Raw genomic sequence first — 16,323 nt, 5'->3', positions numbered from 1 at the left:
AATATTATCCCCATATTATAATTTGACCATAAACTTTTTCAGACTTGCATCCTATTATAGTAACTCAGATGTTCCAGTATCAATTTATTAATTAGTCGATTTAGTATTGTACGTATAAAACTTACTCACTGCCCTGAATATATAGTTTGCTATGAAAGAAAAAGGAGGGACATAGTTATTACAGTGTCAAGACTCATCCCCTAAAGGACACAGACTGTCCTGATTTTTATTATAACAGGGGGAAAAACAATCTTAACTCTGTTTGATTATAGACAAGAATCATATCTGACTGTCAATTATGTATTGAAAGTCCAGAGAGTATCAAAGGTTCAGGATTAATAAAGTGGGGAAATTTCCTGTTCAAAAAGGAAATAGGATCTTTTTGACTCAGTTTCTCCATTGTATTATCTGGAATTACGGCTTCCTATTGTGTTAGAGACCTTATTAAGCCTTTCAAAGTTGTTCTGTTATTACGTATAAATTGTTTTTTTTTATTCTGTTCACTTTTACATCAAAGGCTTCTCTGAAACTGCAAAATTGTTTCTTATTTTATAATAATAAGTAAGCATTATTAAACATCTGCCATGTGCTAGGCACTATGCTAAGCACTGAAAATGAAAACAAAGGCAAAAAACAATTCCTGCTTTCAAACAATTTATAAACTATTAGAAGAGACAACTTGAAAATAATTATGTACATACAAGAGATAAACAGGGTAATCCATAGGTGCTCAATTACATTCATATAACATAATTCACTCAAATTCCCCAAATAATGAGCACCCTCTTAGTTTTCAGTTCTTTGCCATCACAAACAGAACTATTATAAATATTTTTACATATGTGTACTTTCCTTTTTCTTTTATCTTGTTGTGATATAGACTTCATAATAATTGCTGGATGAAAGAATATTCAGTTTATTAACTGTTGGGGGCAAGCTATCAAAAGCCAAATGAAAAATGCTCAAATTTATGAATAATTTGAGAAACATAAATTAAAGCAACTTTGAGGTTCTCTCTCATATTAATCAGACTGAGAAAGTTGACCAAAAAAGGAAAATGACAAGTTAGAGGGACTTCAAGAAAACAGATACATAAATGTTGTCAGAATCGTGAATTGGTCCAACAATTCTGGAAAACAATTTGGAACATTAATCTTTCTAATGTCTCTGATAATGTCACTTGCCACTCAAAAACTTTCAGTAATTCCTACCATTGTCCACAGGAAAAACTCTAAATACCTTGACTTAAAAGTCAAAGTTTTTATGACCATTTTGTCTATAACCTACTTTTTCAAACTTATCTCCCTTCTTATACTTTTTCAACCTTATCAATTTTCAACCTTATCTCCCTTCTTATACTCTGGGCTTCCTTTTGAACTCTACCTATGCTAGAAGAAGTTTCTGCATCTATATCTTTGCTAAGATTAGGATATCTTTCCATCCTTCTCCAAAAGTTATCCAGTGAAGCCCTGGCAATCCTTCAAGAGCCAGCTCAAATGCCATTACCTCCATTTTCTAGTTCCCTCAATTGTCTCTCCCTCCCATGAACTTTCAAATCTTATGCACTTTTCCTAGTCTTTTGGAGGGGATAATTTTGGTAATTTTTGCATATGTCATCTTCTCTATTAGGTTGGTTGGTTGGTTAAAAAACAATTATTTTTGTCTTTGTATCACAGCACCTGTCACAATTCATTGCACACAGTAGATGTTTGGTCAATATTTGCCAATTAAATAAAATCTGATTATCTCTTCTACATTGTAAGAGTTAAGGGCACAGTGCTCCCATAATCTCAGGATCCCAGCAAAATACATGTAAAGTTTTTGGCCCTCCCTTCATAACAGAGAAGAAATTGTGTATATAAATGTAATTAAAAGATAAAAAATGTTAATATTATATTATACCATACATAAATTGTATGCATTTCTGAGTTTCTAAATTTTTTCTCTATGTTTCTTTGCCTGCAGTATCATCTGCACCTTCTGCAAAACTCCCAAAAATTCTGATTTAATTTTTTATGCTATATCAAAATTATATATATCGAAACCACAATGGAGCAAGTTGCAATTTGGAAGGGATGACTGTACATATTTCTTAGCCTAACATCCAAGGCCCTCACAATCTGGCTACAATCTGCTTTATAGCCTAATTTCATGCTATCCTATATTACAGACAACTGGACTACTCACCATCCCCAGTTCTGATTTTGGCATCTCTTTTCTGGTCACACTCTCTCTCACACCTGGAGTAAATTCAAGTCAAGTCCACAGCATTTATTTATTAAGCACTCTCTAAGAGCCAGGAAGTATGTTAAGTACTTGATATACAGAAAAAGGCAAAAATAGTCCCTGCCCTCAAAGAAGTCACAGCCTAATATATAAAGTTAATAATAAGTTGTTACTTATTAATAAATTGTTAATGAGTTAATAATAGTTGTACAAACAAGATATAGATAGGACAAATTGAAATAAATCAATAGAGGAAAGGCTTCTTTCAGAAGGTAGAATTTTAGAACTTGAAGGAAGCTAGGACATAGAGACAAGGAAGGAGAACATTCCAGATGCGGGGGACAGCAAGTGAAAATGTGCAGAGTTGGAAAAAAAAAGATATGAGAACATATATCCACTCCCCAGCCCTTTGCAGAGGTGGGAAGTTCACTGGTATTACACATTATACATATTTCAGATCTTTTTTTCCTATTCATTAATCAATTATACTGATTTTTTTCTCTCCTTTTTCTTTTCTTTTTTTTTTTTGTCTTAAATACTATGTGTTATGTAGAACAGCTCTCTGAGAAGGAGAGAGAGAGGCATACTGGGAAAACAATGATGATATAAAAACTGATGAAAACATACTTAAAAAAAAAACCATAGTATCAAGGAAATGGAATATCTTATACCAGGAGCAGCAAGAAGGTCATTGTCACTGAATGGTAGCTAGTGTGTAAAAGAAAATTAGAAAGATAGTAACAGGATGGGTTTTAAAGACTTTAAAATGCAGAATTTTTGTATCTGACTCTTAAATTATAATAATGAGTTAACTGGAGTTTATTGGATAGGGGAATGACATGTTCAGACCTGCATTTTAGGAAGATCATTTTGATAGCTGAATGCAGGATGGACTGGATTGAGGAAAGACTTAAGGCAGGGGACACTATCCAGAATGCTGCAATGGGAGTATGCATGCTCTCCCCTTCAATTTTTGACTGTTGAAATTCCTCCTTCTTTCAAGTTCCAAAACATCTTTCATGGTGTCTGACATGATTCCCCCTCTCCCCCCCGTCCCCAATGGAAATCATTTTTCATTCCTATGAACTCTCATTGAATGCTTTTTGGACTTCTCCTTTATATAAACTACACTTCATATCTGTGTACATGTTATTTCATTGAGGGGTGGTCTTATTTTATCAGTAGAGTCGCGGTTCAATACATCTTTTGTATTGACTCAAGACCTATGAACCACTTTGTAATAGATGGATAAGATTGTCTTAAACATAAACAGTTACACACTAATTGGGGAAGAATAAACTAAACCATAAGGTCTTCCTTTAGGTTCAAAGATGTTTGACAGAAGTTCTGAAAAGGAGGGAGGTCTTAGTAGATCTTGCCCTGGGAGAGATTTCAAGTAAGACTGAAGAGAACATCAATGTAGTTGTGATTATGTACTTTGACTATTAGAATGAAGAGAGAAGTCCTGTTTGAGAGGCATCATATAGAAACACATCAAACAATTGGGCTGTTTAGTGATGGCTTCCAAGAGGTCCAACATACAAGCAGGAAAGAAATTTGCATTTTCTCTATTCAGCCACATTCTGCCATCTTGGCCATTCACTAAGTAAGGATCAATAGAATAGAACTTCTCTGATTACTGTACTCCCCTCATGGAAGGTAAATACACAAACAGTTTCTAGTGAAATTATAATAAAAAAAATGGATGTAGATTTATATAAAGTATTATTCTTTATCTGAGCACAAGATCTAGAATTAGAGAACTTTGGTTCATATCCTATTTCTAATGATGACTCCTTGTGATCCTGGATAGGTCACTCAAACTTGTTGGATTTCAGTTTCCTCATCTCTGTAAGATGAAGGGATTTAGGCTCAATAGACATAAAATTCCATTCCAGTTTTATACCTGTGCTCCTTAGACCTCACAACAACCCTCTTTATTCTTCCATAAAATCTCTCCCAGAGCAAGAAAATCTGCCCATATCCCGTTTCTTCTCAGGACTTCTGTCAAACATCCTTGAATTTATAAGAACACTTTATGGCTTAGTTCATTGTTTCCCAATTAGTGTGCAACTGGATCATATTTATGTTTAAAACTGTCCTACCTATCTGTTACAAAGGTAGTATAAAACTTATTTCTGTTTCATAGATAAGGAATTGATTAAGTATTTGTGGTTGTTGTGACAGTTTTCAACATGTCTGACTCTTTGTGATCCCATTTGGGCTTTTCTTGGCTTACATACAGGAGTGATTTGCCATTTTCTTCTCCAGCTCATTTTACAGATGAGGAGGAAACTGAGGCAGACATGTTTAAATGCTTGCTCAGAATCATACAGCTAGTAAGTGTCTGAGTCCAGATTTGAAGTCAGGAAAATGAATCTTCCTGACTCCAGACCTGGCACTCTACTACATCACCATAAGTTGTTAAGTTTACCTGTCTAATAGGTAAGTGCCAGAGCTAGGACTCAAACCAAAGCTGACACCAGATTCAGTGCTCTTTCCAAAACACAAGTTGATTCTTAATTGTCTCCATCCTTCCTGACTTGCTCTTCTGAGATGTCTTCCAACTGCCCAAAGAAATATTCTAATTCACTGAGGTTCATTTCTTTTCTTTAAATCATGGGGATTAAGAGGAGTTTTGTTTTGTTTTGAGCCATGGAGCTTAAAGCTCTCATCAGAAGAATCTAGACTTTTTTCTTGCCCTGGCCGTGGTTTTGCCAATACTAATTTTTCCAAGTATCAATTTCCCAATGGTGATTTTCTGCTGCCACCTTGTGGACATGAAGGTTTTTCTCTCCAAGCACAACACAACTTGTCATCCATCCAAAGCAATTTTTCCAAGTCCAATCAATTCATTGCGTTCTTTGTCCCTACCAATGGTCCCTCTTTTTTTGGAGTCCAGAACCGGAGTCCTCATACAAAACACCCCCTACTTTCCACTAGTGATGAGATCCAGACTCTCATTGTTGGTTTCTGACTATGGTCAGATTCTTTCTGTCCAATCAAGCAAGTCTCGTGAGTATTTATAAAGCCAGATTTTGTGTTTTTCTTCTGATCACTGACCTCCTTCCTCTCTTATTTTGAGGCTTCTGCTTGTTCTATGTTTGGTTTCAGACATGATCTCAGAAGAGGATTTGAATATAATAATCTTGATCATTCACATCTGCTGTCTTCATCTAGTCCGAACCAAGCATCTGCTTTCAAAGAATTTAACTGGGATATTACTTCCCCCTCCCAACCCCATCCCTCTGGCATAGTATTAAACACCTGGGCAGAGTTAAACAATTAATTCCTTTCTCTAAGAGCTTTGAGGGATGTGTGTATACGTGTATTGATGAGGGGTTTTATGTCGTTTTGGAGTGGTGGGGACTTTATCAGGAGGTCAATCAAATAGTATTTTGATGTTAATTGATATTGATGCATTTTATTACTATAATACATTTTTTTCTAAATTTATCTTTTCACTCTCTGCTAACCAGCCCCCAGTCATGTAGCCCTTGCAACAAAATATCAAACAAAGAAGGAAAAAAAAGCAGTTTGGCAAAATCGACCAAAATGTTGATCATGTCATACAATATTTTACACCTATAATCCAGAAGAAATTTTTTTAGATGACATAGTTCTTTTCTGGCTCTTACAATTCAGTATGATGGGGTGGTGGTGGGGACACTAAATTAGGGTTCAGGAGACATCTAAATCTGCTAAGTCGCCCTGCGACCTTAAGGAAATCACCCAGTCTTTTTCAATTTTAAGTCAACATCATAAATCTGTGTAGCCTTGACTGTTTGTTTTCCTTAACAAGAAGGGTAATGCAGTGGAAAGAACACTGAATCCTGGCTCAACTGCTTGTGACATGTGGGACTTCAGAAAAGTCATTTAAGCTTTTTGGAAAGGAAGGGAATAAACATTTAAATAGTTCCTATGAAGTGCTAGGCATTGTTATAAATATAATCTTATTTGATCCTCACAATAATTCTGTAAGGTTCTGTAATCCCCATTTTACAGATGAGGAAATTGAGGCAAACAGGTTAAGTGACTTGCCAAGCATATATAGCTAATAAGTGTCTGAGGCCAGATTTGACTCAGGTCTTCCTGACTCCAGACCCACATTGCTCTATCTACCACATTGTCTTTGCGCCTCAATCCTCTCATAAAATAAGAGACCTTTTGGGTCTTGTGCAATTCTAAATATATGATCTTATGATAATTTCTTGTTGCACTGAGATGAGGATTAAATTTGGAATTAAGAGAATCTGAGTTCAAATGCTAAGAGAAATCATCTTTCATAGCATATCAAGCATTATACAGGCCAGTAATGGAGATAATTTAGTATAAGATGGTTTTTGAGGTCTCTTCCCATTATGTGTTAGGATAACCCTATTTGTAAACATAAGTGAATTCAGTGTGTTCAAGTTATGTGACTATGATAGTGCAAAGAGGTTAGGGACCTTTTCCAGAGTCCCACAGCTAGTAGAAATCAGGGGCAGGATGGAAACCCAGATGTCTCTCTGCTCCAAGTCAAATACTCTGTCTGTTAATACATGTTGACTCTACTGTTAGATGAGAGTTGAGGGAGGAAGGTGAGTAAGTTTAAATTTCTGTCACTGAGGTCAGAAAACTATTGTTTTTGGGGAATATGAAAACTGATTTGGCCACACACACACACACACACACACACACACACAAAATCAAGATGTCTGTCTCTGCTTTACAAATATATAGAAATGTATTATGCATCCACCATGGAATTCTCCATGAAAAATGCCATTTTTTGACATCTTAGCCAGTTGAGAAATTGGCCCAGAAAATTTCAGGATATCATGATGTTTCTAATAATGTCTTTTGTTTTCTAAATAAAGTGTCTTCCCTGCTAGTTTTCTATCTTTTACTGGTTAGAGCCAGGATATATATGATGTAAAAGGACTTGCTTTTTTTTTTTCCTTTTTACCTGGGAGCAGATTTAAAGATAGAAAAAAATTATATGTCTCTCACATGTAATAATCCCACAAATATATGCAGCCATGTCTTTCTGGGGCCAAGATCCCCTGCTGGTGGCTGGCATGTCATCAAGGGCTAAAGCTGTGGGCCAGGTGGTAGAGGAGTCTGGTTTGGCAGGAATCAAGCTCAAGCTATGGATGTTGGCCTTGTATCTAATAGTGATTTGGTCAATGGGATCTTCTCAAGAAAAAATTATAGATTTGAAAAGACAGATTATCTGGTCCTCCTTCTGTCAAAGAAAGAATATAATGGACAACAGCCAGGTAGCAGGTATTTAATAAACACTTACTATAAATCAATCATTACTTCAAAAGGATACAAATATAAGCAAAAAGAAAGTCCTGACCTCAAGCAGTTTACATTCTAATGGATGAGAAACAACACAAAAATAAATGGAACTGAAAAGCTGGGAGGTGAGTATCCATGGGGAAATGGTGATTAAGTCCAAAGAATGAAGAATGGCCAGTCTTGGACCCACCCAAAATGGAAACCCTAAGAAAACTCACCAAAGAGAAAATGGGACTAGAGTATTTTGGGCCAGTACAGCTGTCTTCCTCCCTATGCTGGGTGGGCATGGCCAAATCCTACTTTATTCTGGGGTTCAGAGGCTCACTATTTGCATATGGTATTAGCATTGGATGTCTCATAGCTAATCTGCTGATCCATTGGCTTCTGAACCAGAACAGATTAGCTAACATTGCTGTATTTTGGCTAAGAGTCTCCCAGGTAATAACCTGGCCCTGGCCCTGGGTCTCTGCACTGTGCCTGCACTTGGCTGCCTCTTCCCATTCCCAATTGAAACAGACCTTTTCTGAATTCCTCCCTCTACACTAGAGGATACTCCATAGTAAGAAGACTCCAGATACTAATGAAAGTTTTGTAGGAAGAAGGCAGCTAAGACTTGGTAATAAAATTTAAAGAGTAAGAAGGGGAGTGAAGATTGACCTGACCTGAGTCCTCTCTCCAAAAAAGAGACCCTGAAAAATACTTACTATTAGAAGAAGGGAGTCAGAGAGATGTTCTAGTGTGAGAAGACCCCAGGTACTAAGGGATGGAGCTCCTGGAAAGTGGAAAAAACTGAGTAGAGAGAAATAGCTACGACCAAGTACACTCTTTAAACTATATAGAAAGTCTTTTTTTGGCTTTGTGACAGCTGCTTCCTTACAACAGAGTCAAAGTCTGGCCTGCCTCCCTCCCTCCACTCCCACTCCAGTAAATGTTGCCCTAACTAATCTCAAGCCTCTTTCCTTCAGAGGGATTTTGGGTGTTCTTACTGTTAAAGACCAGGATAATCAATAGCTCAGCCTGCATTGAGAACAAAATAGAAACTTTAGAAAATCCTAAGGCTGGATTGTTAAAAAGCCATTTTTTCTCAATCCCTTGCTCAGCATAGGATACAGAGAAAAATTCATCTTGTTTTTTAAACTCTCCAGAGAAGGCAGTTGCACAATTTCCTTAAAAAGCTGTATTTTGATGCAACATGATTTTTGCCTTCAGGAATCTTTCTTTTTATAATTCATTTAAAATCTATTTAGAATTCATTTTTTCTTCTTTTCTCACCATAGTAGAAATTTAAAATTGATGCTCATTGTCCTACATACACTTAAAAATCATCCAATTCATCCAAAATTTCTTCTTTTCTAAATTTCCCTCATTTTAATATAAGCTCTTAAAGGCACTTCGTTGCCTTGCTTCCTTGTATTTGTATTCTCAGCACTTAACACAATGCCTGACACATAATAAATGCTTTAAATATCATCTATATACCTATCTGAGCTGAAGAATATCTCTTCAGATACCTACTAGCAGGGTAACCCTAGGTAAATCACTTAAAATCCCTTTGCCTCCGTTTTGTTATTGTGGAGTTGTTTGTAGTCCTGTCTGACTTTTCATGACCTCTTTTTGAGGTTTTCTTGGCAAAGATCCTGGAGTGCTTTACCATTTCCTCTTCCAATGCATTTTACAAATAAGGAAACAGAGGCAAAAAGGGTTAAGTAATCACACAGCTGGGAAGTCTCTGAGGTCAGATTTGAACTCAGAAAGATAAATCTCCCTGACTCCATGTGCAGCATTCTGTGTACTATGGCACTACCAAGCTGCCCAATTTACTCATCTATAAAGTGAGGAGAGCTGAACTCAACAGATACTGAAATTCCTTTCAGCTAAAAGTCTATCATCTTATGAATCCCAGTTCCTACCCTTCTACTTGGGCTCTTTAATTTTCTCTCTGGTTCCTTCTCTGAACTTTCTCCACATGTTCTCGTCTTTTATCAGATCATAGTCCAAGAATTGAAAGAAACCATAGAGATCACCAAGACCAACCTCAATTGCTCCTCAATGAGCAAGTGTCTTGCTCAGTCATACAACTAGTATATGGAAAGGGATTTGAATCCAAGTCTTTTATCCTATCCATATCACATCACTTCTCAAATGGTGTGGACAAAACTAGACACAATTCTTTAGAAAAATCTTAATACTCCTGACTTGGTTTGTATTAGAAAGCTAGGAATTTGTTCATTTAGAGACAAGTTCTAGAAGCTTCCTGAAATTCCATCTTCATCCCACCTCTTACCTGGTTTCCTTTGGAAAGCCCTCATTTGATAAGATGGGAACCAGATAAGATACTTCTCAAGAGTTTATCCTCCCAAATGGAATTTCAAGAATTGTCCTGGTATAATGGAAGAGTTGCACCTTTTCTCCTCTCCAGAGGTGATCAGAGGATAGACAAATTTGGGTTCCCTGAGGAATTATGTAAAAATCCCAGATCCCAAACCCTTCCTCTCCCCCTCCTTTCCCCCCCCCCCGGAAAAAAAAAAACCCTCCACTCTGAAATGGACATTTTGGCCAAAGAGCTCCATTCTCTGATTAAGATCACCTCCCGGTTGGTGTTTGGGGAGAAACAGGATATCCAAAAAGAGATCAAATAAAGCCACAAAGAAAGAGAAGATATGCTCCAGATATTACCTTTTGTTCTTTCAAGTTTTGATCTATTGGTCTCCTAAAATATTTTCACTAATGAATTTAAAGATTGACTAAGGGAAAAAAAAAAAAGCAGGTTGTATCACTTTACTAGTGAAGTCAAATTTATATATTTCTATTAAGAAAAGTTCCATTTCTCAGAGGAAAGTTTACCAAGGCCATAAATAAGTGCATTTCCCTACCCTTTCACTCACCTATACACCCCAAGAATCTACTGGCTTCCCCCAGCAATTTATTCAATTTTTTTCTGATGACTGAATCAAAGCATATTGTAAATAATAACAATGACTGCTCTTTTGTAAGAGCAGTAATCACTGTAGTCATTCCTTCTGTTGAAAAGGAACTATGACCAAGAGCCAAGTGCTCATGCACCTAGTCAGACTACATTTCTGTTTATGGAGGACAGTGTCCATACTTGCTGGTTATTGATTTTGGTGGATTTAGTGCAAATTCCAGGACATTTACTTTCACAGAAATCTCAATTTGTTTTTTTATAGCCAGCAATAAGGAAACTTATATAAGGAGACTATAAATTGCAAGAGCAGGTGCTGATCTGTCTTAGTGGTAGGAGTTTCCCTTATAAGAAATTCCCTAGAAAAGTGAAATGACAAATCCAGGTTTTAAAAAATATTTCCTAGAGTTTTCTGAGAGATGTCTACATCTTCTCCAGTTTCATCCATGCATGAGAAAGTGTATGTTGTTTTTACTTTTGTTTTCTTCACCAGAAATAATGGTGGATAGAAGGGTAGGAGCACATAAATGGACAGAAAAATAGTAGAATAGGATGAAATGAAAGATAAAGAATAGGCAGTGAAACTATAATAAAATGTGAAAAACATTCTCAACCCAGTCTTCAAAATCACTAGCCTATTGTACCTTTTCTATTTACCCTTTCCTGAACTGCCTCTGAAGGCATCATTACCACCACTAATAGTGAAGAAGGAGGGAAGGCTGGGGGAAGAGTAGTCTTTCTGTCACTATTTTTAAAAGTAAAATCCAAGAAATGAAGTCCTGTCTGTTCAATGAAAAAGTCCCAGGGGTAAATAGGTACCAGGTCAGATCACAATGGCCTTGGCTGTTACTTTCCCCATAACCATTTAGAATATCCTGCAGGAAACCTGCTATATATAACCAAGTTCACACTTGTCAGACAAAGGGGCTAATAATAAGAAAGAGAGAGAGAGAGAGAGAGAGAGAGAGAGAGAGAGAGAGAGACAGAGAGAGAGAGAAACAGAGAGACAGAGAGAGAGAGAGGGAGAGAGAATGATAGAAAAAAACAGAGACAGAAAGAGATGGGGGAGGAAAGGAGGAAGGAAGAGGAAAAGAAGAGGGGGAAGGGAAAGGAAAAGGATGAATAAAGGAAGAAAGAGAAGAGAAGGAGGCAAAGAAAGGAGAGAAGAAAGAGTATTACAAATGAGAAAAGCCAGTACTCCTACTTTATCACAATGTGCCATTAATTGGGGAGGGGGTGGGAAATTAATGTTCAAAAGGTTCCAATAAATAGATCAGAACATGATATAAACAAGGGAATTTTCAGTAAGAAAAGGAACTAAATAGGTTTAATGTTTATTCCCCTTCCACACTTTTGTTTATTGGTAGTTGTTAGAAGATGGAAAGGGTTCATTACCATATGTAAAATGCTGCTGGAGTCAGCCCCAGCTGCCTAGAAACCAGCCAACAGCAGGAGACTTCACACCACCAGGATCTATCTGTCTGTAGGAACCTTGCTTTATCCATTTCTCCTAAGTACAAGGAACTGTGTTTAACTTAGCTCTGCTTACCTCATGTGCACAGAACTCTCAAAGAGACTTTCCCTTCTGTGAAAGACCTTTCTAAAACTGCACTGTTTCTGATGACTGGCCTCTACCACAAAAAGTTGGAAAGTATCCCACTTTCTCCAGCTGCAAGTGTTCCCTGAAGGAAAGGGAGATGAATTCTTTAGTGGGTTGCCACTATTTTAAGCCTGTCATAGGTGTCAAATCTCCTGCAAATTGTCCTCCTCAAAGACTGTCTTTGCTTTCTAAATGAAAATGCAGATTCCTGGGAAATCAGGACAGTGGAATCTTCCTTAGAATCCCATGGATACCAAACAATCAGTATGTTTGTTTGCCTTTGAGCACTGAATAGAAAAATCGAGTATGTTCAGGAAATTTTATGCAAGCCTTTGTTAGTATTAGAATGTCAAAAAAAAAAAAAAAAGCAGTCTATAACATTTTCTCAGTAGTATAAAACAAGATATTTCTTGTATTGGGGAAGTATTATGTTACATTCCCTATCCTACCATCATTTGCCTAGTAATTTCTATGCCAGATGTAAATTCTATATTGGTCATTTTATTAACCCTTGAAGATGCTGAAAAGCTTCTTTAAAAAAAAGTTAAAAATCTCTTACTTCTTTCCTCCTCTATGTACAACAAACGAGACAATACCTTCCTCTAATGTTAATGACCCAAACTAAAGTTCATAAGAGCCTTAGGGTAAACCCTGGAGAGCTCTACCAAGTCCTATCCTTTAGAATTAGTAACTGAACAAATCTTTTCACTTTTTTGAGACTGATTCCTCAAGATTAAATGGAGATAACATCACTTGTGCTTTCTCAACCTCACCAATTTGCTAAGTGGAAAGCTGCCTTGTAAACATTAAAGTGTTAAGTTTATAAACATGTTCTTTTTTCCAAGAAAAAAAAAGACTAAATTGTTAAACCAATGTTTTAAAAAAAAAAACAAAACCATTTTTGCTGACAGAGGACAACTTCAGAATCCTGGCATCATCTCTAGATCTCCTCCTAGGAAGAAGTTTCTTTATACTCTCTTCTGAACACTAATTATTCAAACTTCTAATACTCAAAAAGCAAACTTTAAGTCACTTTATTTTTTCAATTATTTTCCACGTAAGCAATCTGTTCATTTTTGGACTTGGTGCTGACATTACTAATCTCTTCGTTTAAAAAAAAAAAAAAAAGAGATAAAAAATAGCATGATCTTGTGACTTATTTAATGCATTTCGCTAGTTCCCCCTATTCTCTCTTCAGAAGTTCCCATTTTTTTTCCATCATAAGAGATCCTGTTACATATCCTCCACATTCCACACTACTGCCAACTGCTAAACTGCAGGAATCAACTTACTTTATAGTTTGACTAAAAAGTTCTTTTTTGTTGTTGGTTACTAGGTTGCTTGCAGGTAGTAAAAGGATTATCACCTTTAGCCATAGATTCAGTTGACAAAGTTCAAAAAAGAAAATTTTTTATTGATGACACATTTTCTAGGACTATGACTCCCCAATAATGCCATTCCTACCCATATGGAGGGTAAGCAGATAGCACAGTAAATACTGTTAGGTCTGTGGTCAGAGAGACGGAAGTTCAAATCTGGCCTCAGACACTTCCGAGCTATATGATCCTGAGCAAGTCACTTAACTCTTGTTTTGCCTCAGTTTCCTCAGATGTAAAATGAGCTGGAAAAGGAAATAGGGTCACAAAGAGTCAGACACAACTGAAAAATGAGCAAACAATAATCCCCATGGAATCCTTCCTTCTAATAGAAAAGTAAAGGAAACCAGTACATTGGCCAGGTTGAATAATACATGCCTCATTCCATACCTATAGTCTGTTACCTCTCTTTTAAAAAAAGTAAAAGACATCCTTTATGTGTTGAAAATTTATTAGTGTCAATAGCAAATATCTTAAAAGATATGAAAAAATATAGAGATACTACTATTAGACGATGATTATTTTAATCTTTCAATGACCTTATTGTATCATTTAAGTCCTGTCCAATTCTTTATAACCCTATTTGGGGTTTTCTTGGTAAAGATATTTGATTGGTTTGCCATTTCCTTCTCCAGATCATTTTACAGATGAGGAAACTGAGGCAACAAGATTAAGTGACTTTCCTAGGCTCCCACAGCTAGTGAATGCCTGAGACCACATTTGAACTCATGAAGCTGAGTCTTCTTGACTCATTACTACAGTGCTGCTCATCAAAATGATCTTAGATTTCATCAATATGGGTACTTCTTTCACTGATGCAGATACCAATCTTAATAGCAAGACTTTGAAAATTGCAGTGGCTGAAAATTCATCATCCTGAAGTCAACATTTAGCTGGTCCTCAAGTGATAAATATAATCTCCTACCCACAATTAAACTGCCTCAGTGTAATAGAAATAGCAGAGCTGGAACTATTGGCATAGTCTTTGAGAGGATGGCAATACTCTTCATTTAGCAATGAGACCTCGGAGTCTGACTTTACCAGAAGAATAATGGATAGCAATTCTAGTTCAGGGAGTTAGCAAACATGCAGTAAAATATAACTTCCTTGAGAGCAGGGCCTATAATGTTTTTGTCTTTTTATTATCACAACCTTGAAAAGTATCTTATACTTAGTAAGCACTTGAGAAGTCTGCTGGATTCAAACAAGGCAATGGCCCTGTAGATAAAGCATTAGTCCTAGAGTCAGGAGGACCTGAGTTTAGAATCTATCCTCAGAGACTTACTAGCTGGGTGAGTATTCTGGACAAGTCACTTAATTCCTGCCTTTCTCAGTTTCCCCAACTGCAAAATGAAGGTATTAATAGCACTTACCTCCCAGGACTTTGTGAGGATTAAATAAGATAATAAATGTAAAGCACTTACCACAGAGTTTGGCACATGGTAGATACTAAATAAACATTTGTCTCTTTCCTTTCTCTTGAATGATTAGTGTATTTGTGAATATGCCAAAGAAAGGTGGACATACTGTAACAATCAGATACTTTCTGGCTCACACAACCTTCTTTTATATTTAGCTAATTTTGATTCGTCCATAAGGAAACACATTATAAAAATAAAAAATATCACATTGGGGCATAGTGATAATCAATTCAGGCCAATTTTTGTCTCTGCAAGTTGAAAGAAAAAAAGTATTTGGAATTTTCCAGGGAACAGAAATGTAGAAGGGCATTTTTCTTCCCATGCCAGATGAGATTGCCACCCCCACAACTCATGATCCTCAACTGACACCATATTCCCCTCCCCTCCTGCTCTCATATCTCTCACACATTTGTCCCCACTCCCTTACCTGGGCCGACACCTCCACCTTAGGGCCCAGAGCCAACCTACTCTTTGCCACTGCTTGGACATCCTGCTGTCCTCCAATAATAAAAGACTTGATTTCTACCTTGCTTCTCCATCAAAATGCTCTCTGCCGGCTGCTTCTCTCCCCAACCTTTTATTGGGATTTAGGGGATCCAGGGTTTTGTCTGGGGAGACACAAAGACTTTCCCTCCTCTATATAACTGGACCAGATCAGGTAACCAGTGGAGACCTACATAAAAGCCATCTGTGAAGGTACTGAAGGTTCAAAATCCTCACTTTCCTCAGGCCAGGTGAGCTCTTGCCCAAGAAGCAGCTTCCTTAGTATCTGTCTCAGCCTTGGTTTTCACCCTCTCCCTTTTTCCTCACCCTCCTTCCCACTGCCTACATTCCTATTTTTTTTTTTTAGCACTTGGCCCAGACATAATCATATCTTTATCCAGCAAAGTTACCTAACAGCTTGTTCTGTTGGCCAAATCCTGACCATGCAAACTGAAGAAAGGATGTACTAAGACACAAAACTCCAAATGACTTATAATTAATATTTATGCCTCCTTTGTCAATGCAATTTTATATTTTCATTTGTACATAGCGCTGTGAAATGACATTTTGATAAAATGTTAAATTTTAAGCCAAGAACTGTCAATCTTCCTTTCTGTCCTCCCCAGGCTCCATGCTCTCTTGTGAAGATGGAAAATGCTACCTCTTGGCTAGCTGCAGGATAGTTGATGAGATCATTTAAGTTTTCATTTAGTAAGCTTTTCTAGTTAGTGGAATAGAACCGAGAGAAAGGGGGCAGGACTTCCTCAACACCTTCTTGCCCTTCTGACTCAAAGCTGCAGGAAACTGTCCAAATGGAGGTAGTGAGGGAGTCAACAGAGGGGCCCGAAAACAAAGCACCAGCTGCCTTGGCTCTGTCTTAGTTTTTTGCTTTTGAGGGTTTAATGTCCCCATAATATGCAGAATAATCCATCTGAGAAGACTTTAAACCTTTATTATAATAGTTGAATGTTCTTGAAGTAACTCTTGATTGTAAGCACAGAGACCGTT

At 37.0% G+C, this 16,323-nt stretch overlaps 1 protein-coding gene across 2 annotated transcripts in view; it reads left to right on the top strand.

Annotated features, from left to right (window-relative positions):
• The window catches only part of SV2C (synaptic vesicle glycoprotein 2C), a 267,533-nt gene that overhangs the window by 242,937 nt on the left and 8,273 nt on the right, over positions 1-16,323 (top strand). The window lies entirely within an intron of this gene.

The sequence above is a fragment of the Sarcophilus harrisii genome, chromosome 1 (genome assembly GCF_902635505.1).
Source record: "Sarcophilus harrisii chromosome 1, mSarHar1.11, whole genome shotgun sequence".
Taxonomy (NCBI): domain Eukaryota; kingdom Metazoa; phylum Chordata; class Mammalia; order Dasyuromorphia; family Dasyuridae; genus Sarcophilus; species Sarcophilus harrisii.
The sequence above is the reverse complement of the archived record's forward strand: the minus strand, read 5'-3'. Positions and strand labels throughout refer to the sequence as shown.